Source organism: Protopterus annectens, chromosome 1.part0 (assembly GCF_019279795.1).
Source record: "Protopterus annectens isolate FY-2018-M chromosome 1.part0, PAN1.0, whole genome shotgun sequence".
NCBI classification, from domain to species: domain Eukaryota; kingdom Metazoa; phylum Chordata; order Ceratodontiformes; family Protopteridae; genus Protopterus; species Protopterus annectens.
Window position 1 is genome coordinate 1,726,323,289 of NC_056725.1, and position 26,173 is coordinate 1,726,349,461.

At 39.6% G+C, this 26,173-nt stretch overlaps 1 protein-coding gene across 2 annotated transcripts in view; it reads left to right on the plus strand.

Moving 5' to 3' along the window:
* The window catches only part of STXBP5 (syntaxin binding protein 5), a 3,006,986-nt gene that overhangs the window by 2,416,120 nt on the left and 564,693 nt on the right, over positions 1-26,173 (plus strand). The window lies entirely within an intron of this gene.

Below are 26,173 nucleotides of genomic sequence, written 5' to 3' on the forward strand. Positions count from 1 at the left end.
AAAGCTGGTTCTCTAGTAAATTATTGTCAAATCATTGAGGATTGAAGTCAGGAAATAATGACAGACATTTGAATTTCAGACTTCGTACCCTTCAGAAAATGCATGCTAATGCAAAATCTGTTATTCTGTCAAATTTCTAAGTTTGTAAGAGTAATATTTAAAAAGTGTCCCTATTTTTGGGCCTTTCCCCTATTATTCATGGCTTTGTCCAGATTATTTTCTCTTAAGAGGTTTCAGAGGTATGTTGCTTAGGTTTGAGTTTCTTGTTTGGAAAAGGAATGCGAGATATAAAGCTGAAATATACAGATTTTGCATCTTTTGAAGTAGCATGCAAAATATAATATTTCATCAAGCAGTATATTTTTTACACTGTCTCAGTGGATGGTACCAAAGTAAGTAGCTTAAGAGAAATAGTGATATGGATGCATGACATTTTTGCAGCTCTTTATATTTATTTGTGTGCATTGCAGAGTAAAAAAAAAGTTTTGGCACTTTTTGTTAAACATTTTGGAACAGGTTACATAGTTAGTGGTTCTATAATGTGAATTTGACACCAAATTGAGCAAGTTAGCTGTCACCTGATCTTAAGAGTTTACATTGTGGACCCCCACAAGTTGCTGTACAGTTGAACCAATACTCATAATCTCCCTTAAATTCAGGGTATTAGACAAGTCCTTTAAAATCTCCACAAAACTGTAGTACGTGTACTGGTGAAAAGAATACATTGTTACAGGATGAGTAGTTGTAGAAACTAGTGTTGAATAACACTTGTCATCAAGATTTTAAACTGGCAATGGTATAATTTGAAATTTGACTTGCTTATGACTGAGAAATGAATATAGTTTTGAAGAAAGGAAGTTTCAAAAGTAGAATTTACACATTTTCCAAAGCTGTCTTAAAAAGTGGAAAGGTATTTTTTTTCATCTGGCTGATGAGATTTTACATAATCCCATGATAAATTGATTCAGCCTTTCATCTCTAAAGTGCTGGTGATACATTACTTAGCTCCTTCATAAGAAAGTTCAACCTGACATCTTAGTGGTTCCAGTGAAGAGAGAAGTGTCTGCAGAACTCTAGAATGATGTTGGCCAGTGATCAAAATTCACACTTGTATCTTAGAAATGATACACTTATTTTCTTCACGTTCTGCTTTTGTTTGTTGGAGACAAATGCCTGGAATTGACAACTCATTTTAGTTTGATTTTTATATGGTTGTTGTATACATTTATTAGTTTATGATGATGGTTCCTCTAGTCTTATATTTTAATCACATATTTTACTGGTTATGCACTGCCTTATGCAGAGCACCTTAAGGTCCTTTCCCTCTAGTCCTATAGATTGCTGAGGGGTGATCTATGACTGGCTTACAAGCCATCCGCAAACGCCACACTAAGGAATTTCCTATTGATTCGAAGGTCAGTACCAGAAATACAAGGTCTGGGGACCTGAATGTTGTCTGTGACTCAAACAGAAAATGCTGGAGAGATAGATTTGTGTCCCAGAGACTGCCCTTCCTATGGAACAGGCTTCCCATCCATGAGAAGCTGAGTTTGTCTATTACTCAGTTTAAGCGCAACCTAGACCAGTGGATGGAGAATAGGAAATTTACACGAGGCCTGTCACCCATGTCCCTTATGGGCAGAGATAGTTTATAAATGCCTGGCTGTCAATGTCTTGTTTGGAAAAAGGACATCATTATTCTTTCAGGAAAACCTGACTAGGCTTAGCACCCCACCCCCACCCCCCAAGATCGTCTGCCTAGTAATAATCCATTAATCTGTAAATCTATGATTATTTACTACCAAGGAAATAAAAATATATGACAGTTTTGTTGAATTTATCAGTAAGTAGTTTGCTTGCAGAGGATATTCAGCTTAAGAAAAGTTTAATATTCCTTTGATTCCTACCATGAAATATGAGTAGTGACTTTGGATTTAAGGTGTGGATTCTGTTTTTTAGAACTCAGTCCTGCTGGGGTTTTCAGAAAATCCAAAAGAAATTCACAAGCCCATTTAGATTCTAGTAATATGCTGAATGTTTAAAATGTTCATACAGGACTGATCCCCCATACCTCCACCACAAGCATCTTCTTTGCCTAGAACTGCCATAATTGTCTAATGTTTGCATTTTGTGATGCATGTAAAGATTTTTGTTGAAAATGAGTATCTACACACACACACACACACACACACACACACACACACACACACACACACACACACACACACACACACACACACACTAAATGATTTATGACATTGGTAGGTGGTGAGATCTGCCAATAGTTTGGACATATGCATATAGGTTAGTGCATTTATAGTCACTAGGCATGCAGTCTAAGGAATATTGAGACCTGCCCAATTTCTCAGTAGTCCCAGAGCATGCTTTGGTTAAGTGACATGCTCAAAATCACAGAGTTGACAAGTGGAGGCTAAGGGGATCAAACTCTGTATAACAAAAAGTAGCTCATTAACAGCTCATTGCCCTAATCATCTGTAATGCCAGACTGCCAGATGTAAAAAGATAAGACTGTATTTCTTGCTTCTCAGTATTCATTTCCCACTCTGTTTAATGTGCTTGTGGATTCCTGAGGCATAACTCCTGTTGATTTATGAGTTCTGATTAGGGTATTCTAGTACTTGGATGTATGAGTAGATAACTGTTACAGGAGCCTAAGCTATATGTATTGTATCCTACCAAGGATATGACAACCTGTGCCCAAAGCTTTAGGGCACATTCCACATGCCCTAACCACTAAACAACTTGGGAAGAGCCATATAAAGTCTGTGGTTTCATGCTGTTGAAGTGCTGTCTCCCTGTGGGCATTGAGTGATTGACACTAGGCTAGCTCTTCACCAATGCTGGACAGCTAAGTAACCCTGTGGGGGAAACCTTCTACTTTATCGGTTTCTCTGAGAAAACGTTTACTATTTCTCTATAAAGTTATTTAAGTTAGAAATTGTGTTTTTAGTGGCTGTTACTAAAAATGTTACCTCACAAATATTAAATTTTGTAAGGTTTGCCTTTTCCATGAAAATTTGATTTAAAAATATTTTATGTGTAATATTCTGTTACTCTTTGCTTAAGGCTTTGAGAATGGCCTATTAAAATTTTACATCAAAACTTTAAAAACCTGGTCTGGTGGCTTACCAACTATTTGAAGTTCTGCTATCTGCTTATCTGGCACTTTTCTTGGCTAGAACGTAGAACAGTGTTTGGGCTCTTTTGTTCTTCCCTCCCTTTCCACAAGAAGAAGAGTTTTACATGAGTCTTTGGTTGTCAGGCAGGCTTCACTAGTGACTGACTCTGCTTTGTCTAAATTGGGTAACTTGGACCAGTTATCACATTCTCTAGATTCCTTTAGAAGCCACTAAGAACTTGGGAGATGGGCATATCCTCTGTGGTTGTTGTGTTGTCCTATATAGGCAAGATTCAGCCACTCTTGTCAGTCTCAGAGAAGTGAGCAGATGAGGCTTTACAATTAAATTGACGTAAGGAGCCTGTTTCCCAGTGAAGAATCCCATCTTTGGGTCTTTCATTCTCTAAGGGGAGTTGCTAGGAAGAGGAAGCAGAAGATCTGATGATGTAATTTTCATTCTTTCCTCAACAAATGGTTTTGGATCTGATTCGGATGCTTTTTTTCAGCTGGTGGAGCACTGAAAGCTCTTAAGCTTCTCCCTTACCCATAATGCACTAGTCCCTTACCATACTTCAGATTTTGTTTGCCGGCTTCCCATATAAACATGGTCATTGTTAGCACTTGAGTTAAAACTTGTGTACTGTGAATAAAACTAGACTTTATATATCTAACTTTTGTTCCTTATTAAATTATATCCTCTCTTGCCCTCCTACACTATTTAGTGTAAATTCTAAATACCATTGTTGGTATTTTCCCTTTCCCTTACCTTTGAGTTAGTCCCTTAAATTACCATTGTTGGCAATACTTATTTTCTGCCCTTTTTTCATAAATATCTAAAAGCTAAAAAAAAAAAAAAAAACTTCCTCTTTTCTGTCCTGTTCTATTGTTGCTAACATCTGTAGATATGTCTGAGAAACCTTTGGGTTTTAAAAAATTTAAGGCCTGTGGCCACAAGATTCCATTGTTGGATGCACACGATTTGTGTGTTTATTGCTTAGGCCCAGCCCATTTGAACTCTGCATGTAATATATGTAAGGCCTTTAATCCTAGGGCCTTTATTGACCATAAAAATAAACTGATTTTAAGAGGAGTAATGCCTTTGACTTCCTCTGATAGAGCTTCTGCAGCTCAAACCCCTAAGAAAGGTGACAAAAAAGAGACCACAAAGAATCCACTGGACCCTTCAAGTTCTTCTGGCCCATGTTTTGCTCCAGGTTTGGAAGCACCTCTGAAAATATCAAAACCAATGGATCTAATTCAGTTGGATTTGAAGATGAAACCCTCCAAACTGACTACTTTAAATCCAAAATCTATGACATTGGATCTGCCCCCCTCTGATCTGAAAAAGCACAAGGATAGGCCTCGTCAGACTTTGGATCCAGTATCTTCCAGTCTGCCATCTCCTTTCTTGGAAAAACCTCACAATTCTGGGACTTTGTTCATTGTTTCTTCATCTCGTTCCTCCAAAAATCTGACCGAAGCAGATGTTGATAGGATGATGAGGAAATTTCTCTCGACACAAATTCAAATGGGGATTCTCCTTGTTCCTACCCCATTGCGTACGGAGACCCTTATTAGTACTACCCCACCTATTTTGTCTCCTTCCCTGACCTGAACTTTAGTTTCAGAGCAGTTGGAACTGACAATCTTAGATCCATTTGTATCGGATCAGAAGATCCTTATATCTTGTTCACTGATGTCATCTCTGAGTGGGCCAGCATTGAGCATGTTGGAGCTGGATGACTCTTAGAGCCTTAGTGTCAGCGCCAGATCCGAGGTGTTGGAGTCAACTCTGAGAATGCCAAAGCCATCTCAACACCTCAGAGCCTCAGCTCTGGACACCTCAGCTCTGACCCCTGCTTTGAGTGGTTTGCCTTTGAGTCAGAAGGAGTCGATGGTTCAGAAGCATGTCTTCTCAGAGCCATCGGTTTCTTTTTTCTTTCTGTCTTATGCATTCTGCTTTTGAGGTAGTGGAGAGAGTTTTCACTGCTCCAAGAGAAAGGATGTATCCACCCTTCTCGGCTCCTACTTCCCAGACCTAGGTGTCCTTGTGCCTTGCACTTCAACTTCCTACAGCATCGGGGCAGCCAGCTCAAGTCTCCAGGATACTCCACAGGGTATATTGATATATTCTGATATTTATTATTTATTTATTGGCATTTGTTTACAGGAAAAGTCCACTGGGCCTAGAAGAACCTATTTGCAGTGGAGACCCAGAGAGAAAACCTCCAGGGGTTGATACTTCTCTGGAACATCCCACTGAGGAAGTCCCTAGGAAGAGAAAGTGGTAAAGGAGGCAGTTAGACTCTCCTTAAGAGTCTATCATGGAAAATACCAATTTCAATGAGGGGGAAAGGTCCCCAAGATCACCACCTGATGACGTCTCATTTGGAGACATAGTGAAGTTCCTCAGGTAAAGGGGTAGTTGGTCTACTGACAACCCTTCCCAAGAGAAATCAGTATTCTTAGAAGTCTTTGGGACTGGTTCATCTACTTTCTGGGTGTTTCCACTCACTGATGAGCTCATTGATTTGTTCTGTCAAAGGGCATGGAAGGAACCTGATTCTGTTGAACCGATCCCCAGGAGACCAGACAAGATACTGGCACCATCCAAGGATAGTGGCTTTTGGAGCAAAGGAGTACCAGTTGATGCTGTTGTCATAGCAGTGGACAAAAAGGAAGAACTTGCAGAACAAAGTTCTTCTGTTCATCCCCCCTAACAGGGAGTCTAGAGTGATGGACACATTTGGGAAGTATGTATATGCTTCAGTGAATTTTGCACTTTGGTCACTGAATTATTTGGCACACTTTACCAAGCTCCAATGGGATTTGATTAAAGAACTTACCAAATCCCTCTCTGGGACCATTACTTCTAAGGTAGAGAGCTTGGGTGCCTCACAGTTGGCTATCTTACAATCTATTTCAAATTAATCCATGAAGCTCATCTCACATGCAGCTGAAGGTACCTCAAGGGCAGCAGGTTCAGGCATTTCCATTAGAAGGTACCTCAAGGGCAGCAGGTTCAGGCATTTCCATTAGAAGGCATGCCTTGATACACCTGTGTGACTTTGTGTAGCCCTTTAATTCTTCCTTCATCAATGATCCCTTTGACAGAAGTTCTTTGTTTGGCCCCAGAGTTAAAGATACACTATCCAGGTGTGAGCAGGAAGGTAAAACCCTGTCTTCTGTGTGCATATGTTTTTTGAGTGCTCAAAGACCTTTTGTTAGGAATCAGTGAGGTGGTCAAAACATGTGGTTCAGAAAATCCCAGGTTCCCTTCCAAGATCCATGTGGAGACAGTTCCCCTGGGGCAGAGAGGGGAACTCTAATGGAAGATGCCATGCATGCAGCAGAAGAGGCCCACAAAACCAAGGATATAGAGATAATTTCTTGGACAGATCCTGCCAGCACTTCTGAAAGCAGGCCTGATTGTCTACGTCTGGAGGCATTCAGGGGTTGTTTATCCCTGCACCAGAGAGCCTGGCTAGAGATTACAAAAGATTCATGAGTGCAGAGAATTATTTCCACAGGTTATATAATACCCTTATCCCTATACTCCTTAGCAGTAAATAGAATTCCCGATGTTCCCACCTATTCAGAGGAAAGCAGCAGCACTACAAATTAACAAAAGCTGCTAGATAAAGGAGTTATCCAAGAGGTCTCCCCAGACCAGAAAGAGTCCAGAACTTGCACATAATTCTTTTTAGTGCCAAAAAAACAGGGGACTGGAGGCCAGTTTTGGACTTCTGAACAAGTCATTTCATTATACAAGTTCTGGATGGTCACAGTTCAGTCTGTTCTGCCTTTTCTGCACAAGGATGACTGGATGTGCTTGACAGATCTTTAGGATGCATACTATCCTATAAAAAATGAACAGACAATCCAGAGGGTTTCTATGCTACTGGCTGGGGGCCATTCACTACCAATTCAGAGCGCCGGCCTTTGGTCTCACCACAGCCCCCAAGATGTTCACCAAATGCATGGCAGTAGTGGCAGCTCACTTGAGACTGCAAAGATTTCAGGTATTTCCTTACCTAGACAACTGTCTCATAATCACTCTGACCAGGCTTCAGTTGATCAAAGCATGAGATTAAGCACTCCAATTATGCTCTCTCCTTGGAATTATTATCAGTCACAACAAATCTCAACTAGATCCAACTCATGTATTGCATTTCATGGAACATTGTTTGCCACAATATACCTGCAGCCTCCTTTCCTTCACCAAGGGTACAAACCATAAAATTTCAAGTCAAAAAAGTAATCCAGAGTTCTTCTCTCTCAGCTCAATTGATCCTTGAAGCTTCGGGGTCAATGTCTGCTGCAGTAGTTTTGGTTCTGTTAGCAAGATACCACATAGGAATTTTTCAGTGGACCCTAGTGACTCAGTGGTCTGTTCTTCACCGATCTTTGTACATCAATGACACAGGAATGCAAAAATTACCTTCTGTGGTGGATTTACTTTGATCAGATAATGCAGGGTCCCCCCCTTTATTCTTCTTTAACCCAAGGCCATAGTTACCACAGACGCTTCCCAAATTGGGTAGGGGGAGCACTTCTTGGGAAAGAGAGCCTGGGGCACATGGTCCCCTGAAGATGCCAATATGCATATCAGTGTCTTAGAACTGAGAGATGTCCTTGTAGCATTGCAGGCCTTCTAAGACACTCTCCCTTTTAGGACTGTTGCGATTCAGATGGACAGTATGTCAGTGGTCTGATACATCAACAAACAAGGAGTAACTAAATCTCACCCCCTGTGTTGAGAAGCTTTGAGAATGTGGCAGTGTATATCTCATCCAATTGATTTCTGATAGCAATGCACATTCTGGAAAAATCCAACATGATAGCTGACAAGTTAAGCAGGTCTATTCTGATTCCTCACAAGTAGTGCCTCAACATGAAAGTGGTGGAAAAGATATTCTGTCGATAGGGCCAACCTTGCTGCAGCCTCTTTGCATCTCCCCTCAACAAGAGTGTAGTAGGTTCTTTGCCCTGATCCCCCCACTGGGGGAGTCATAGACAGATGCTCTTTTCCACGATTGGCCCCCAGTGCCTCTAATCCCCAAATTCCATTATATAGCATCTTAATTGAAGGGCACAGTCATCCTTATTGCTTCTTTTTGGCCTCATCAGGTTTGCCTCCCCTTTCCCTGGCCTCATCTGCTTTGCCCACCAAGGATTCTGGATCAAATTCCAGACCTCCAGTCTCACCTGACAGATTTGATACACCCAGACATTTAAGGCCTAACCCTGACAGCATGGCTTCTCCAATTATGTTAATAGTTTTCTTCTGTCTTCCCACTAGGAAAATTTACAGAAGTAAATGGAAAAAAAAATATTGTTTGTGCACAGCAAAATGACACTGACCCTTTTTCAGTGCCAGTACCTGAAGTTCTTGAATTTCTAGCTACAATTTTTAGTGAAGGCGCTAGTTCTTCAACTATTAAAGTACTAACTTTCTGCCATTTCCAATTTTCACTAAAAAAAGTATTTTGGCTTTTCCCGATTAGGGGTTGCCACAGAGGAATTCCGGTCTGCTCATGATTGGCAGTGGATTTTTACAGTGCCGAGTTGCCAGCCCGATGCCCAGCCTTCAAACAAGGCACACCCTTTCACGCACGCACTTACCTGCATGTCTTTAGATGTCACTCGACCGTGGGGAGGACATGCAGACTCCACACAGAAGGCACTCCAGCCGAGAATCGAACGGGAGGACCTCTTGCTGTGAGGCGACAATGCTAATCACTGTTCACATTGGAGTAAATAATTAATCTCTAGCTTCTTTTAAATTGTGTAAGGCCTTTTTAAGGGGAATCTTTTTTTTTAGACCTCCTTTTAAGGATATGAATTAGTCTATGATTGTAGGTCTCCAGTGCCTGTGCCACATGAAAGGGATTCAGAATCTAAAGAAAGTTTTTTTTCTTTAGATTCACCCCCTGAAGTTATATTCTTCTGAAACTATAGTCAGAATGAAAGAATTGTTTCAGTGAGAACAGAATGAAATTACAGTTTCCCAGCAAAAATATTACTTTCCTCAGTCTACAGCTGTTCCCTCTGTCTTACAAGCATTACAGGATCTTTTCCTAAGAGCATGTCTGGCCATCATTCTCCTGCCCCCAAAATGTCTGATACAATTATATAAGGTTTCTCAGGCCCATAAGTTTATATTTTCAAATCTCAGTTCAGACCCTGCAGTTATTTATTTGGCAAAACCATACTTTGCCAAACATCCGGTAAGAACTAACCCAATTCCTTCTGACAAGAGTTAATGCGTTCTCTTTTATGGCAAGGAAGGATCCTGTACTGTGTTCCACCATTTCCTCTAATTCTACACATCTTCACAAAGTTCAGAGAGAAGTCCAGAGAGAGAAGCATAAAAGAGACTTTCATAATTTAAATGTGCACCAACTTGCTCAGGTTGTAAAGGAAGATGGGACAGGAATTTTGGAAGATGGAATAGCTTTCTTTGCCCCACGGAAGGAGGAATACATATTGGTTAAGCACATGATTTCTTAATGGATTGCTAACTACAATATGTCTTGCCAAAATTTGTGAACCACGTCTTGGAAAATACTGCTGCCAGGAGACATTCCTCTAGAGGCATGTCTGTTTCTACTGCTTGCTCATAAATACCTCCATTGGGAACATTTGTAGTGTGCCTTCTTCATTCTCTCTCTCTCTCTCTCTCTTGCCTCAGTGGAGTTTGACTTTTAATTTTAGTGCTTAGGATTCTTTCCAGCATGTAATGATCACAGTAGAGTTATTGTTTGGATACCCAACCTGTCAAAGATAGCATCCATAATGCTAAACAGTATGGCAAGAAGACAATATTTTCTTTGAGACTGAATTCAGCTCCCTACCCCTTACCCCTACCATTTAGGTAAGGGACTATGCTGTACCCCAAGTTTTAAGGTTGAACCCACTACTAGTGAAAGTGAATTTACCATTTCAAATCTGTGAACTTCACTTAACCGTTTGTTGTCTATCTGCGCTTCATTAGCTCATACCTTGCTATCCTGTGGCTATGGATTGTCTTTTTACAAGTTACACAGGTATATTGCTTATCTTTTTGGTAAGCTATATTTTTATTTGCTGTGCTTGCTCAGTGGATAGTGTTGAAGCAAGTGTTACTGAGGCTTACTGCACCGTCCTAATCCAGTGCACAGTGTTTGGGAACTTACAGGTAGGGAGTGCGCAAATCCCCAAGAGAAATTCTGAACTATCCTTTGCTGTAAGGTATAAGAAGAGGAAATCCAACAGTTGCTTACTGCAGAGTGCCCCCTCAGAAATCAGTTTGTATATTGGCTACATATCTTTTATTTCTGGGTACGTTTGTGTAAAGGATTACTAATCATTTAATTTGTTTCTCTGTATAGGGAATTATTTAACCCATATTTTTAAGGTCTAGGTTTTCATTTTAACTCTGACCCTGAATAATCTCTAGCACTTGCTTGGTAATGTTGTCATGGATAACTTGGTAAAGCTGACTTCCAAAGCAGCCAGATAAAATAGTATATTACTACTATTTTTTTTTTTGCCAGTTCCTACTGACATCTCATCTCTGGCCTCATTCATAGCTCCTCTGCTCCCTCAGGGCCAGTGCATTGTAGGATCACCTTTTGAACATGGTCCTTCTCCAAGCTGATGTCACCCCTGTGGAAGTAAGGACCTTTACAGCCATCAAATCATGCATGCCCCTTGAAACAGGAGTGAAATGGAAATACTGGAGCCATCATACTGCAACCAGCTATGTTTTTCTGTTTACCCCCCTCCCCCGGCATGTTGCCTTAAAATATAGTGTGTTAGTGGGGAGGAAGCATGCAGTGGGGCATTGTAACAGGTGTGGCCTGTCTCCATGGTGAGAGAGACCCTATCTCCCCTCTCCCACATTAATGACTCCCCAGTGGCTGCTGATCTTATTAACTCCCAGTCTCCACCAGACGCTTGCAGTGGTGGGCCTCTCCAGCATGTCTTCCCTTTTCTGTTCAAACATGCTTGAATGACGTGTCATCTCCTTTATGATGCCACACATGTGTTCATTGGCTGTCCCAGTACCTAGCTACTAGCTGAACTTGGGTAGTTTGGATTGCAGGGCTTCATCCCCAAAATAATAATATATATGACTTAGATTGTTTTCTGTTATGCTTCAGCTGTAGCTGTAATCATCACATGAAAAAGACATGCTTTCTTAAAGAATCATCTGCGCTTTATTATTTGTCAGAGTTTCAAATAATGCTCTCTTTTGTAGAAGATTACCTTTAGGCAGAATTAATTGGAATTGAATGGCTGCAGTGGAATCATGTCTTGCCCAGGACTGGCCCTGTGCCTTCGCTACTGCCTTTTGGAATAGGCTTTAGCTACCCCACAACCCTGAGTAAGATAAAAAAATGTACTAGATTGAATGAGTGAATGAATAAATGAGTGAGTGAGTGAGTGAGTGAGTGAGTGAGTGAGTAAAAGGAAAAGAAAGTAAGTGAGAACCAGAGTCACTCAGGTTTTACTGTTCCCATCAAGCTGTCTCTCTGGCCTGTCAGAACATTAATAGGCATTTATACGTGTGTTGTAGCCAACCACTACTGCAAGACCTGTAGAAAAATGGGAGGGGAAGACTAAGAAGACTTGAACACCCCAGAAAAAATTAGATTGGTAAAATGGGATATGACCTTCTGCCTTTACCACCATCTCTTATCTCATCTTGTTTGGGTTTTGGTGATAGGGCTTAGTCTCAGCACTTACTTCACATGTTAGAACAGAATTCTACAGGTAACGATTCTGCAATTGATTAATTTTTTTATGGCTTACTTTGCAAAGCTTGAAATTTTGGAGTCCCAGGTCACAAAAAAGGACAGACTTAATGTTCAATAATGTTTGTAGTTATAAAGCAGACTAGCAGGCAGGGTGATAGATAGACTTTTCAGCCCTCACCCAGCTAATGACAATCAAACAGTTTTTAACACTGTGTACAGGAAGCCCTTAATTCCTTTGATTAAATTTTAGCACATCCTATGGCCTTTCTGTTATGTAGGATGCCTTTCTATACATTCCTGTCATGAAATAACTAAGATTTTAGGGAGTCTGCTAATGTTTACAGTTCCCAGCTGTATCCCTTAGCCTTTGTACAGCTCCAAGAGCTTCACAAAGTGGCAACCTTTACTCTTTGCTTTCGTAGGGGGTTGTAAATATTCAGATGATCGTAGATTTGGAAGACATTTTGTGAGAGCATAAACTCAACTCTTGTTGCAACGTTAGTCCAATCAAATCACCTGCTTTAGACAGCTGAGAAGTGAAGACAAAGCCAAGTTATATCTGCAGCTAATAGAAACAACAGTGTTTGGGGAATGCCACTAGACTTGCTTGTTTCCAATTTCTTTACTCAAGATAAACTTTTAGAAATCAGAACATTTGTGTTTGGTATGGCAAGTCTCCTTTTAACTTCGTTTAGACATTACTTTAGAGTGCCACAGTTCACACATTCCTATACCATTTATGTTCCCGTATGTTCCTCTCTCTCCATCATTCCCAGCTAATTTCTTAAAAATGGATTTGTCTGACTTTTTAGGGCAGGCTTATCTGGATTTTCACAAAGGTAAATGGATCTCATCTTCGCAAAGAACTCCATTTTCACGTAAAATGAAAGTCAGGATATTAGCTTTATTGGCTCTCAGACTAAGCATCATTTCAGTTATTACAAGTTAAGGCAGCAAGACATTTCTGTTGTAGCTGAACAAATTAAGTGTTACCATGGCCTGTGTGTTTTGCATATACACAATTCCAAATTGCGAAGGAACACCATGGATGTACAGGCTGTGCATCTCCTAGGGAAGTACATTAGTTTAGCAAGCTGAAGAGTGACAATATGAGAGTAACAGAGCTGATTTATTTCTCTGCAAACTTACAGTTTTTAAACTCGGGTGTTTTGCTATTGGATACTAAAGAGTCATTTTCCTTTCAGTGGATTCACACCTTTCTTCATGACCTCATGCTAATCCATATAATTAAAAAGTTGTGTCAGACAAAACAGACATAATCTTGATTGCATTAAAATAACCTCGGTAGACATTATGCCATGCCTCTGCAGCTGGCATACTACTCGCTTTTTAACTATTTTCAGACAGTATTACTGAGTCAGTGCAGATGGTGTGTTACATACCAGCCTTCTTCAATCTCTCGTCTTGTGTGTTTACTGCATTACTGTTGATTCCTGAAGCTTACATTAAGGATGATCACTGTAACAATTGCAATGTGGATTTACTCACCAGTAAAAATTACATCGAGCTGATTAATTTTTCATAGTTGTCCTTTTCCTTTGCAAAAGCCAGTACCGGTCTTGTGCTGACCGTGTTGCAAATTTTCAGAGTCACAAGACTTTCTTATAATTACCACTGGCATGCATTTATCTCTAACTTGCACCTTTTTCTGTTCTTCTTACTGTTTCAAACCCTGTAGTTGATTGGATGCATTTTTGTAGTGAGTTTGTGTTATATGGTCGTAGGCTTAATATTGCTGCTGTCTGTATTTTGCACTGTAAAAATTTGAGGTACAGAATTTCTTTAAAATAATATTTTCATATGGAAGGGTGTACATCTTCTCTTCTAAGTCCACTTGTAAACATGTTTGTGATAAACAAACTGCTTCTGAAGATTTTAAATTGTTTTGCTTATTTTGTTTGGGGCCAAAACATAACACTTAAGCTCTATTTAGAGTTCAGTTAAGCAGCTAAAAATGCACAAAGTATAGAAACTTTCTTAGAGAAAACAGTGTAATGTACAGTGGTTCATTGTACCCCAGAGCAGAAAATGGAAGGGGAGAGAGAGAATATGTTGAAATGATGACAGAAGATGTGGCTGTTTCTGAAAATCACCGAAAGTGAAGTCCTTTTGAGCTGTTTAAGAGAGACATCTTCAGTAGCTCATGGGATATAAAAGCCAGTTGTAAAGTTGCATAAAAAGGAGTCATCGGTTTCAGTATAGGGTACAAATAAATTGAAACAGCCACCACTGGCTGTTATTTCCTACGCTCCAGACGCATGTCTTTGTAACGTGGGAGGAAACCCACAAGAACGCAGGGAGGACATGCAGACTCTGCACAGAAGGCACTCCAGTTGAGAATCGAAGCAGAGAATCTCTTGCTGTGAGGCGACAATCCACTGCACCATCCACGTCCTTTTTAAAGGCCCAATGTCAATATCTTCGTTTCCCAACCTACAGTTTCCCAGTGTTTGATTATAATCAGTTGCTAAGGAGTATTAAAAATTAGTCCAGGAATCATTTGCCTTTCAGCCACCATCACAGAACCCATATATAAAAGTTTTAGTATTAAGCATCAGACATAATTTTTGACCAATCAGTCTGTATGTAGATGTTAAAAAATGGGAGTGAAGAGCTCTCACCTTTTTACCTTCGGAGGTGGAAGAAGATTCTTGTGTGTATTGTATTCGGTCTTCTGTGGGTCCAGAATTAGACCATGAGTGCTGTGTCACGATTCTTTGACTGTTCCCCTGAACACACAACTTTTTGGGGAAATTACTTTTAAGTGGAAAACAAACTGTCCTTTTACCACCATGAGTCAGCTGTTGTAAGAAAGTCCCTTTTCATTGCATTAGTAAGGATATGGTGTCTAGGTCCAGGAATGTGATCATTCCAGTGTGTTCAGCACTTATTTGGCTGATTACTGAGTATAATGCCCCCTTTAGTGTATACTTGTCCAAACACTTAACGCAGCTTGAATGCCCACAGTGCTTTCTCACCAAAAAAAATCAAGGGCCTAAATCTTAAAAAAAGTACATTAGCCATCTCAAAGACTTGTCCCTCTTCTCAGTATCATGCAAGCTATTGAAGGGTGATCTCTCTGCCTTGCATACAGAGCCTCAACAGACCCTATCCACTCTGATCTACCACACATCCACAAGACCACTCAAGAGATTTTAATCTCTTCAGCAACATAAATAGAATATGTTTGGAGGGATACATATGTGTCACAGAGAATACCATTTCTTTAGAATTGTCTTCCTCTCCACATAAAGCAAAGTACTTCTCTTAATCTTCAAAGAAGTAGATTCTGGAGAAATTATGAAAACTGAGGATAATACTGAAGTTCGGTTTATGGAACGGGATCTGGAGGACTAGATGGGAAACTACAAATTCACTCCTGGTTTAACACCCTGGCTTCTTATGGATAGGGGTGACATTTAAATGTTCTGTCTAGCTCTGGGTTATTCATACTTAAATTACAAGGTCTAAAGACATAATTGGAATGCAGGGCTAGCACTGAAAAGATCCTAATGGATTAATTGCCTAGTAAGGTACCTCTGAAGCTATGGGGTATGTATGTTGATTCTTTTGGCACCTCACAAGTGAATGTCCCTTAAAAGGCAATAGTTTGAAAAGATGTGAGTGAAGTACGCTTAGTGGTCTCTTCTTCTGTAGCATACATTTAAGTATACTTCTAATACTGATTTTAGTATCCTGATATGCAGCCTTTAGTATCTAAACAAGGCTAGCAGGTACAGTCCCCATTGATAGACATCAGGCCAGATTCAATAAAGCCTACACTAAGTGTACACGATATGTATTCAGTAAAATTCTTATTACATTTTTCCCACTTTCTAGTCACTCAGAAAAATCACACTAAGCCTACACTTTGTTGTAACCTTTATGAATCCCTGTCAATATTTAAAGCTGCAAGAATATCAATAGGAACACTAAAATTAGGAAGAAGGCTATGTCTGTGATGTCTGTTCACTCAGAACAATGTAGGGTTTATTGAATCTGGCCCATTATGTTTATAGTAACATGGAGGTTGACCCCTTTCCCATTTATCTAGTTTCTGAGCAGTATCAGACAACGGCTTTTTCATTTAACATTTTTCTGTTTTGGTGAAGAGACAGTGATTTTTGTTAGATGTGGCAAAAGCATTCTTACTTTTACCAAATGTTTTGTTGGGCTTAAATTATTTGGTACACTTACTTGATTACTTATATTGTAATTTTAAGCCAATTACAAAAGAATATTTGTACTTCAGCTGAGGGAGTAACAGAATGAAAAATTGCAAAGCTGACTTCCAGTTTTGATCAAACAGGAGTGCGTATATTGAAATGTGATTATGATACAATGTATATTGGCTCCACAGCATCTGCCAATGAGTTGGCTTTACATAAATATTCTTGGTTGAGAAAAGATTCCAATCCAGTGGATATGAAGACCTGATTACTGATGTGCCTATATTAGAGGCTCACTTTTTGACAAATGGTAGGATAACATCTTATCAATTTTAGAGATAAAAAGTGGAGTTCAAGAACTGGATCCAAGCAGTTATTTCACACACATTGACAAGTCACTACTCAAGAAATGTATCAACCATTTATAGTCCTTTCTGTACAAAACAGATGGTTATATAAAGGGTTGTATAAAATAAATTGTTTACTTTGACCTCATCATCATCTTATAAAGCAAAATTTGGGCTACAGAAATGATCCTGGGGGAGCACAGCCTACTTTTTTCAGTAACTTTGTCTGTACCTTTAGAAGAAGTTTTAATCATATGTTACAAACTGAACAAATATTACTTCATACAGGAGTATTCAGCAAACTTTCATAAAGGGGTGTTCAACCGAATTTCAGTATTATCCTCAGTTTTCATCATTTCTCCAGTATCTACTTCTTTGAAGTTGTATTATAATTGATGAAACTAGTTTTGAACAAAAAGGCAATTCATTTGCTTCTAGACTTTCTAACCTCTGAGCAGGACTGTACCCAATTCCTTCCAGTGCAGTGTTGCGAAAAGTAATTAAACTTAAAAAGCATTATTTTGTGTGTGCACGACACATACACCCCACCAGTATGTTCCCAAGTTGTAGGGGGGGGGGCTACACTGTAGCGTCTATGCTGCCTACTTCTAAGCTTTAAGATGTTGCTGCCAAGAGTTAATTAAAAACTAATAAAAGAATACAGCTTACTGTTTATTCTTAAAATAAGCCAACCTTTAAATATTTAGTGGTAGCAATTAGTGCTGAGTAGTCACCATTCAAAAGGTTGATGTCACGCAATTACAGTTTAACCCTTACATTCGTAAAACAGGAGGCTAATAAATAAACAAATAGCTACAAGCTTTCAAAGCTGAGTAGAAAGATTCTTTACCAGAAATAAAGAGGGCATTTCCTTTGCAGATGTACAAACTGCACAACTTGCACAAGAAATTGAAAATATAAAATATTCAAACAGACATTGTTCACAAGTATTTCAGTAAATTCTGAATTAATAACTGTCTGATTCTGGCTAAATGTTGTACTATGTCCTTGTCTATGCAGTTTAAATACCAACATGGAATATTTAAAACCCTGACAGGTAGAATAATGCAGCTTAAGCTCTGTCTCCAAGGGTATCCTTCAAAAGGCATATTGCAATAACTCCGGCAGCTAACTGATTTACTAGTTTCATTTATTGCCTCTGATTGCATAAATCCCAAACAGTCTTTCCTTTCGCTGTTTCTTTTTGTTTTTTAGAATATGTTTTTTTTGTTCCCACAGTTGCACATCCAAACAGGAAGATTAAGATTCAGCTAGCCAGAGTGCAGTGGAGCCCGCAGAATTTTTTGCAGGAAGGTGCTAAGCCAGAACCCCCCCACACACACACACACAGATGCACTCACCCATGCAGCCATTCCAGTGTCCCATTACTTGGCTATTTCTCCCCAGTTGCCATAAACACTGTTCAAAACTGTCAGTGTGCATACTGTTTTATGCTTTACTTTTACAATGATTACAGATATTTGGATTTAATTTACAGCTTTTATTTCAAATTTTATAGCACAAACACTGATAGACATTTGCAAAACAAAGCAATGGTCTTACAATGAAAACAGACCTAGCATTAAAACTTCTCTACCTTTAAAACTCACATTCACTGAAACAGCATTGAAACCTACATTCAAAGGAAAATGCATCTGGCCAGGGGTGGGTTAAGTTTACCTTTGGATTGTTTTCGAATCATAGTCCCTTTGCACACATTTTTAGGACCATGCAAACATTCTTTGATTCACCTTCCTGATTGTATTAATTATAATATATAATAATTGAATTGTATCCCTTGAATAATACAGCACCACTTGTTAGAGTGTGTTTTAAATTTATAGTTTTGAACATTTTTCCAGTAAGCAATGAAACAAAACATATGAACTAATAATGACAGACTGCCCAATTCAGAAGATTTCAACCATAAAAGGCCACTCAAACTTCTGCCATTACAATCCACTAGTATCAGTCAATATGCACAATCTCTGCAGAAGTAAAAGTCATCTGAGTAATTCTACATTAAAGAGATCTGAAACGAATAAAGAGGTTGCTGCTAGAAAACAACTTTATATTTCAGTGTTTCATCTACAAATTCAGTGCCTGCTGCCCTTGAAGAATAAATTGCCTATGTTGCATTAAAAAATGGTAAGCTGGAATATTGCAGTAGGGAATGGGTGGCAAGCTGAAAAACAATTTCATAGTTACTAGGTATCTCATCCAAAGGAGGACATACTCAGGACTGCAGCACCCCACCCCTTAAAATACAAATCTACATGCTGTGGGAGTAAAACCTACAGTCCTGTACATCAAGATGCAAGTATGCTACCTGCTGTATTGCTAACGCTGCTTTAATATTCTATACCACAATAGTGATACCATTTGCTAAACAAAACAACTGCACATTTTAAGCAGACTTAGCATCAGCAGCAGTAAACCCCTCTTCCCTTGAAGCTCACAATTCCTTGAAAATAAATTCCACCTGCTAACTCTAACTAGGGCATTTCACTCTCTCTGTCTCACACACACTACACACACCTCAACCTCTTAGTGCAATAAATCTGGACAAAACCAAAAATAAATAGGGACAGATTATAAATATTGCTCTTTTGAATTTAGAAAGTTGCTAGAATAACAGGATTTGTGTTAGTATGCATTTTTCTAAAGGATATGATATCTAAAACCCAAATATCTGTCATTATTTAGCAACTTCAATCCTTTTTAGGAGAAATATGGGGCAAACATCTGGACATTCTGCAAAAAACTTGGCAGCTGAGGGGTATGCTACCTCCCACTTACACACACACACCATACCTCTCAATCTCTTAGCACAATAAATCCAGAGAAAGCCTGTTATAATGTTGGAGACAAAGACTCAAAACTAGGGACACATTTAGAAAGTTACTAGAATAACAGGATTTGTGTTAGAATGCATTTTCTGAAGGATATGAAGGCTGAAACGCTAATGCATGTCATTATTTAGTAATAATCCTTAGCTTATTCCAGTGATTTGTCAAAACAAAAAAAAAACAGAATTTTTATGAGGAACAGACCAAAAATATAAGGTAAAAATCTGGACATTCTGTGAAAATCTGTACAGTTGAGTGGTATGACACACACATACATCCCCCTACTTCTTAGAAAGTGGACAGAACAACAAGGTTTGCATTAGTATGCATTTTCTGAGGATATGAAGTCAAAAACTCAAATGTCTGCCATTATTTTCTCACTTCAGTCATCAATGATTTGCCAGAAAAACACAATTTTATGAAAAACAAACAGAAAATATGAGGCAGAAATCTGGATAATTGTGAGGTATGAACCCCCCCTTACATGCACTCCTACCCCCTCTTACTTAACACAAGCATGCACACACACACACACGCACACACACACACACACACACCTGCCTCTTACATACACACAGACCTACCTACTTCTTACATACATGCATACCTACCTACTTCTTACATCCACACACCCCTACCTATTTCTTATACACACAAATCTTTTAAACACACACACACAGACACCTACCTCTCACTTGTTCATTTATCTCCAGTCCAGATGTCTTCTGGAATTCATATTCCATGTGGGCAAGAAAGATGAGGATGTAAAGCATCAGTCGCACAGATGCAGAAGCGTCTGTGCGACTGGACGCAAAGGGCATTCTTAAAGAAGAACACCCTTAAAAAAATAAAAAAAGGATGTTTTTAATTAAAAGAAGATTAATCTCCCAGCCAGCCGATTCCAGGGAGTGCAGGTGCACCCCCTTGCACCTGCCTGTAGGCACGCTTGCCAGAGTCCAAATAGCAAAATCACCTTTGTCCTAGCTCATATTGCCATGCAACATTAGACTTTACAACAGTGCACACACATTTGCACTGTTAAGAAGCATGATGGTCACTGTTGATGTGATACTCTGACCCCTATGTAAAAGTGGGAAAAAAGTAGTCAAGGATAGATAAATAAAAGAAGCAAGCAACATTTTGTCTTACTTTTAAACCACAATACATTTTCACAGTGGTAAATGTGACTTTATACTGTTTACACATTTTCTGCATAGTATATTTTAATAAAAAGACAAGTATAACACAGTTTCATTTAGTTTTATCTTTTAAACAATTATTTATACAAGTTTTTCATTTGATGTCATTTTATTATAGCTAGTTTACTTCTCATGCATTTTCTTTTTTAAAAGTGGTAATGTTGTCCTAATTTTACAGTTCTCCTTATACTCATCCTTCCTTCCTAGACTCTGACAAGTTTTGTTGAGAAGAGAAGTTAATATATTTCTGAAATCACACTTTCCAGTTGAAATCACACTTTCCAATTCCTTGTCTGGAAAGGCTATCTATATATGAGTTATTAGGCCTAATTTTGTGCTGAGAAGCTTGCTGTTTTGCTCACTAGCTCTGTGTATCCACTTTAATGGAGTTATGGCTTATTACTGCTCTGATTTTCCTACTACACAGGTAAGTTTGGAGCTTTTGGAGAGCACACACTATTCCCAAATTCATCTTTTCTGTGACACCATATGATTCTTCGGTTGGCTGATATCTGCGACTCAGGTGTAGAACACTCCATTTGAATAAACCTAGGTACAGCCCCTAGCCTGTGGTGTAAAGCATGGACATGCACAACAGATTCCTGCTTATAATCAGGACTGGCTTGTGAAGGGGGCCCACTCAACGCTTTCTTAGGCATTTGGCATGTCTGCTGACAAGCATTGGTCCAGATAACCCGATCTGGCCTGTTTTTTCCCTCTGAGTAAGGTCTGTGAGTGGAGTAGCTGTGGTACTGTAATGGGAAGCAAACTTATTGTAAAACTCAACTGTTGCAAGGAATATCCTTTCTTGCATTATGGTAACTGAGGAAGGCCATGTCTGGATAGCCAGTACTTTGGCAGGTTGTGGCTGAATTCTGTTATCACCTACCCAGTGACCAAAGTAAGCTACCTCTCCCATTCCTATCTAACATTTGCTTGCCTTTTAATTAGCCCAGTACTTTTTAATCTTGCTCACACCTCATTGACTTGATCATATTTTTGTGAGGATTAACTGAAAAAGGCAGTATTTTCTGGGTTGTCTAGACCACAGTCTCTGGTTCTTTCTAAGCTGCAACTCACCAGCCTCTGGAAAGTTAATGGGGCATTATTCATCCCAAAAGACATTTTAGTGAGTTCACAGATCCCAAAGAGAGTAACAAATTCTAATTCCTGCCTTGCTGGATATTTTCCAAGCTCACGTAGCACTGCTCAGATTTCTTGAACCTGAACAAGGTATAGCTGCTGTCACTGTCTCATCAACTGAACTATTAGCTTGATCCTTACTGAGCTCTAGATGTCTCACCTCAGACTCTCTTCTTATGATCCCCTCCAGATACACAGTACTACAGCCTGTCTGTCATGGTAGGATTTTTTCATATTGACATTGTAAGAGTTTCTGTTTTTGCCTTGCCTTCTGCCCGGCAGCTCCATCGCATAATTGGCATTGTTTGCTTGGACTGTTATGTGCTGCCTATAACATATTCTGACAAATAGGAATTAAGTACCATTACATTTTTCAGCTCATATTTCTTGGACCATTGCCTCCAGTCATACCAACCTTTTTGCTACTGTTTCTGCTGCTGTGCCAGTGTTAGGGGCTTCTATCCCAACTCCTGGGGCTCTCAAAGCTTAGTCCTGAGATTTAAGACATGCTGTACAACAAACACTTTATGAAAATCACAATAACCCTTCCGTTCATCACAGATTAAATCAAGCCCCCCCCACCCTATGATCATATAGTAATTTGAGTGGTGAAAAATGTGGATTATTGCAGAGAGGAGACGAGGTAAGTACTTATCCCAGTCCCAATTACACTGATCTGCAAATGCTTTTAACATGGTTTTGAGGGTAGATTTGAACCTCTGAACTGAATTATTTGTTTGTGGATGGTACGGGGTAGTTTTCATCTGCTTTATCACTCAGTGCGTCTACAAACAACTTAACATGTCTGTCATAGTTAGTCCCCTGCCTCTTAGTATCTCTCACAAAAATTCCACCCTGCTGAAAATCAGTAGAGCATTTGCCACCTTTACAGAGAGCAATTACACTACCTAAGGGTACTTAGTACCAATCAACCATCACCATGATGTAGCTCATACCAGTGGTACCTGGGGGTGCTAAGACGTTCCACAGTATCCATTGCTACCCTCTGAAATTGGTTCTTGATAAATTTCAGTGATACCAAATCAGATTTACCTATATATCTTACCTTGCCAACCTCTTGATAGCACTTACAAATTTTACTTTACCTTTTTATGTCATCTGTATAGGCATCATTTTTATAAGCTTTATGCCCAAATGGTCTGAAAAAGATAAATCATGGACTATAGAAAGAAGTGCCATATAACAGACCCTTGGGACTGCTATTTGCTATGTCACTTTTTCCTCTAGTCCCTCTTCAGGAGTCCACTCTCTGTACAGTAATTCCTTGTCCTATTCCTGCTTTCTGATCCTGAGGATCAGGTACCTCCTTGGATAACTCCCTCAGATTTTGCAAAGTGGTATATGAGAAGCTTCTTTTTCATGTAATTCTGCCTTATCCTCCTTCTAACAAGATCTAACAGAAGTCCTTCATTTTTCTGCAACAGGCTTACTGCTGTCAACCATTTCTTCCCTTGAAGTAAGAGGATACCCAGTACTATCTCACAGCTGTGGCTCCCATTCAGGCCCTTCACTGTTATCTAGCTGTTTTTATGAAACAGCCACATTACCAACCTGTGTTGAGCAGTAAAGTGGCTGGGTCTCAACCATTCTAACATTCATACATGATTGTCTCCAAGCTTGGTTTTGTATGTGTGTGTGTGTGTGTGTGTGTGTGTGTGTGTGTGTGTGTGTGTGTGTGTGTGTGTGTGTGTGTGACTGCGACTGCATGTACACACGGTACTTTTTTATCAAAGTCATGACCTTTTAGAACATCTGCTGGGATATTGTCACGTTGTCTCCACCCCTCCAGCACAAAAGAACCCTGACCAATGGCACCTAAAAACGGGTATAGCCCAATGATCCTAGCTAGTATGAACTGTCTGGGCATTTAAAATGCGTTTCCCAAAGCTGAAGACTTCAAAATAGTTCTATCTGATAAAGTGCCCCTCTAGCAGAATAGGGTACAGGCCTTTGTAGCAATCTGCAACATATGCAGTTTCAAGGCAGCAAACTGCTACTGTGTTGCTACTTTTAATGTCTTCTTTTTTCATTTTTGTTCCCCCCTATCCAGTAGCTATGGACAGTTAGACTATACGTGCTCCATCTCAGGCTTAGGTTTGGAAGGGTCTTTTATCTTGTAGTATAAAAAAGTTACCTTTCTTTGAATTTGTACTTATCTTGCTAGAAGTTGCATTGTGCCCAATTGCAATTGCTTCCTAAACTGATAAGTATATCTGTTGTACTTGATTTAACTGTTTTCAGTGATTGACTAAATTATTACTTATCTGTGTCTGCATTTATATATTTGCTTTACCTCTTTGTGAAGTTTATTTCCTGATCTTTGCTGAAATTTTTATTACTGTTCTAAGGCCTTTTCCTCAGCACTCAAACTCAGGCCAGCTGGTTTCACATGGGGGGTCCTTTACATTCTCTGGGGCAGCAGTAAGTTTGAAGCAGACTCATTCTCAGGTGGAACTACTAGCCAAGCAGCTTTGGTGTTTATCTGATTGCCTCAGGCTTGGTTTTGGAAGGGTTTTTTTTTATCTTGCTAGTACAAAAGAGTTATATTTCTGTGAATTTGGGCTTATCTTGCTAGAAGCTGTGTTGTGCCTGACTGGAGTTACTTGGTAAACTGATAAGTATATTTTTGTACACATGGTTAAACTGTTTTCAGTGATTGACTGAATTATTACTTATCTGTGTCGGCATTGATGTATTTGCTTTGACCTCTGTGTGAAGTTTGTTTTTCCCACCCTTTTGCCCTGTTGTTGTTGTGTGCTTAAACTTGGTGGCTTTTCCAGTGCCCCACCCCTGTTGTAAATTTGATCTGGGACACTCCTCAGTCCCGTCTCATTAGCTTATTCTACCTAATACAGAGCGATCATTTGGGAAGGCCAATCTGCTTAATTTCTTAACCTTGCATTATCTTCTCTTCTGCCTCTGTCCCTTTCCACTTTATTAAAAAAAAATTAAAAACTTTATTCAGCTGTTTTTTTTCTGTTTTTGTGTTTCCTCCTCCTACTCTATTACTTCATCTTGCTTTTTGTGCTGCTTTTATTACAGCTTGTTTATAGCCTGTTTAAATTGTGTTATTCTAATCTTCTTAGTTTTGGTTTAAGCACTTGGGTTCTAGGTCTATGCCTTAACTCTCCCTGGCCTCTCTCCCTCAGATTCTGACAAATGTGGATGAACAATTTCTCCTGTAAGTCTGGTTAATATGGGCATCCTGAGGCAGTGTAGCAACTGCCTCATGTACACAAACAACCATCTACTACTACCACCTAGGAGTACAGTTTGAGAGAGATGCAATTACATTAGGAACCTAGAGTCTATGTTCTTTCCCTCACAAGCCAGACAACTGAAAATGTTGTCAACACAATCACTATACCTTAGACACTACCCACAATTACCCAATACACACCAAAGTATGCAGATGTTCTCAACAAAAATAGCCCAAAAAAGGAGACCTCCAAGGCAAAAAGACATGCAAACTCCACAACCCTCTACACCACACACCATGCATAGTCCACACACCTGTGCCACTAAGGCTTAACCATAAACTTAACATATTAGTCCTAGGAGAGACTATTGTGAGACACACATGTCTCTCACCAGGCTGGATAAGGAGAAAGTCATGGTTAGTTGTTTGTCTGGTGCCAGAATCCTCCATATTACACGCGCACTCAAGTCTCTCAACCACAGGTATTGTTATGACTCCGTCATAATCCATGTTGGCATGAATGACTTGCAATGTACCTATCTGGATTATATGAAGAGAGACATGATTGAGCTCTCTGAATATGTGTCCCAGGCAAGTATGTCCATAGCGTTAAACAGCATTCTACCATTACCTAGAATGATGCCTCAATACAAACAGAAAATTATTGACTTTAACAATTGGCTTAGTTTCTAGTGTCATTCTGGGGGATCCAGTACCTGACAGCCTGGGAAGATATGATTGACAGATCATGATGCTTTGCCAGAGATGGCCTGCATCTGTCTCACTTGGGCTTCAGGCTTCTGGCAAAGGCTGTTGCCTCCCCCATAGTGCCTTCTTTAGGAAAAGTGATGAAGTCAAAACTACTAACATGAAATTTTCAACTAAATGCAAATGAAAGGTCATGCTGCTAAATGCTAGGAGCCTAAACATGAAACTGCACTCATTGCAACATTCCTAACCCTGAAAGATGCTGACATTTGCACAGTCACAGAAACCAGGTTCAAAGCTGCGGAGAGCACCCCAGCCTTACCTAGTTGCTCATCCTATTATACATACAGATCCCAAAACATGGGTAGCAAAGCCAGAGGAGGTGGAGTTTCAATATGTGTTAAAGACATGCATAACTCCAGGCTGGTCAAGTTGGTATGACACACTTGAGACACTCCAGGTGCAGTTAACCATTGACAAGACCCCTATTCAAGTCATAGCTAGCTACAGGCCCCCAAATTTGACTTAAGATGCTCATTCTGCCTGTCTGGACCTCTTCATATCTGTCATGATTCAACCCTTTACCCTGATCATCAAAACCAAAAAAAAACTCTGCTAACACTGTTGAAGGTAC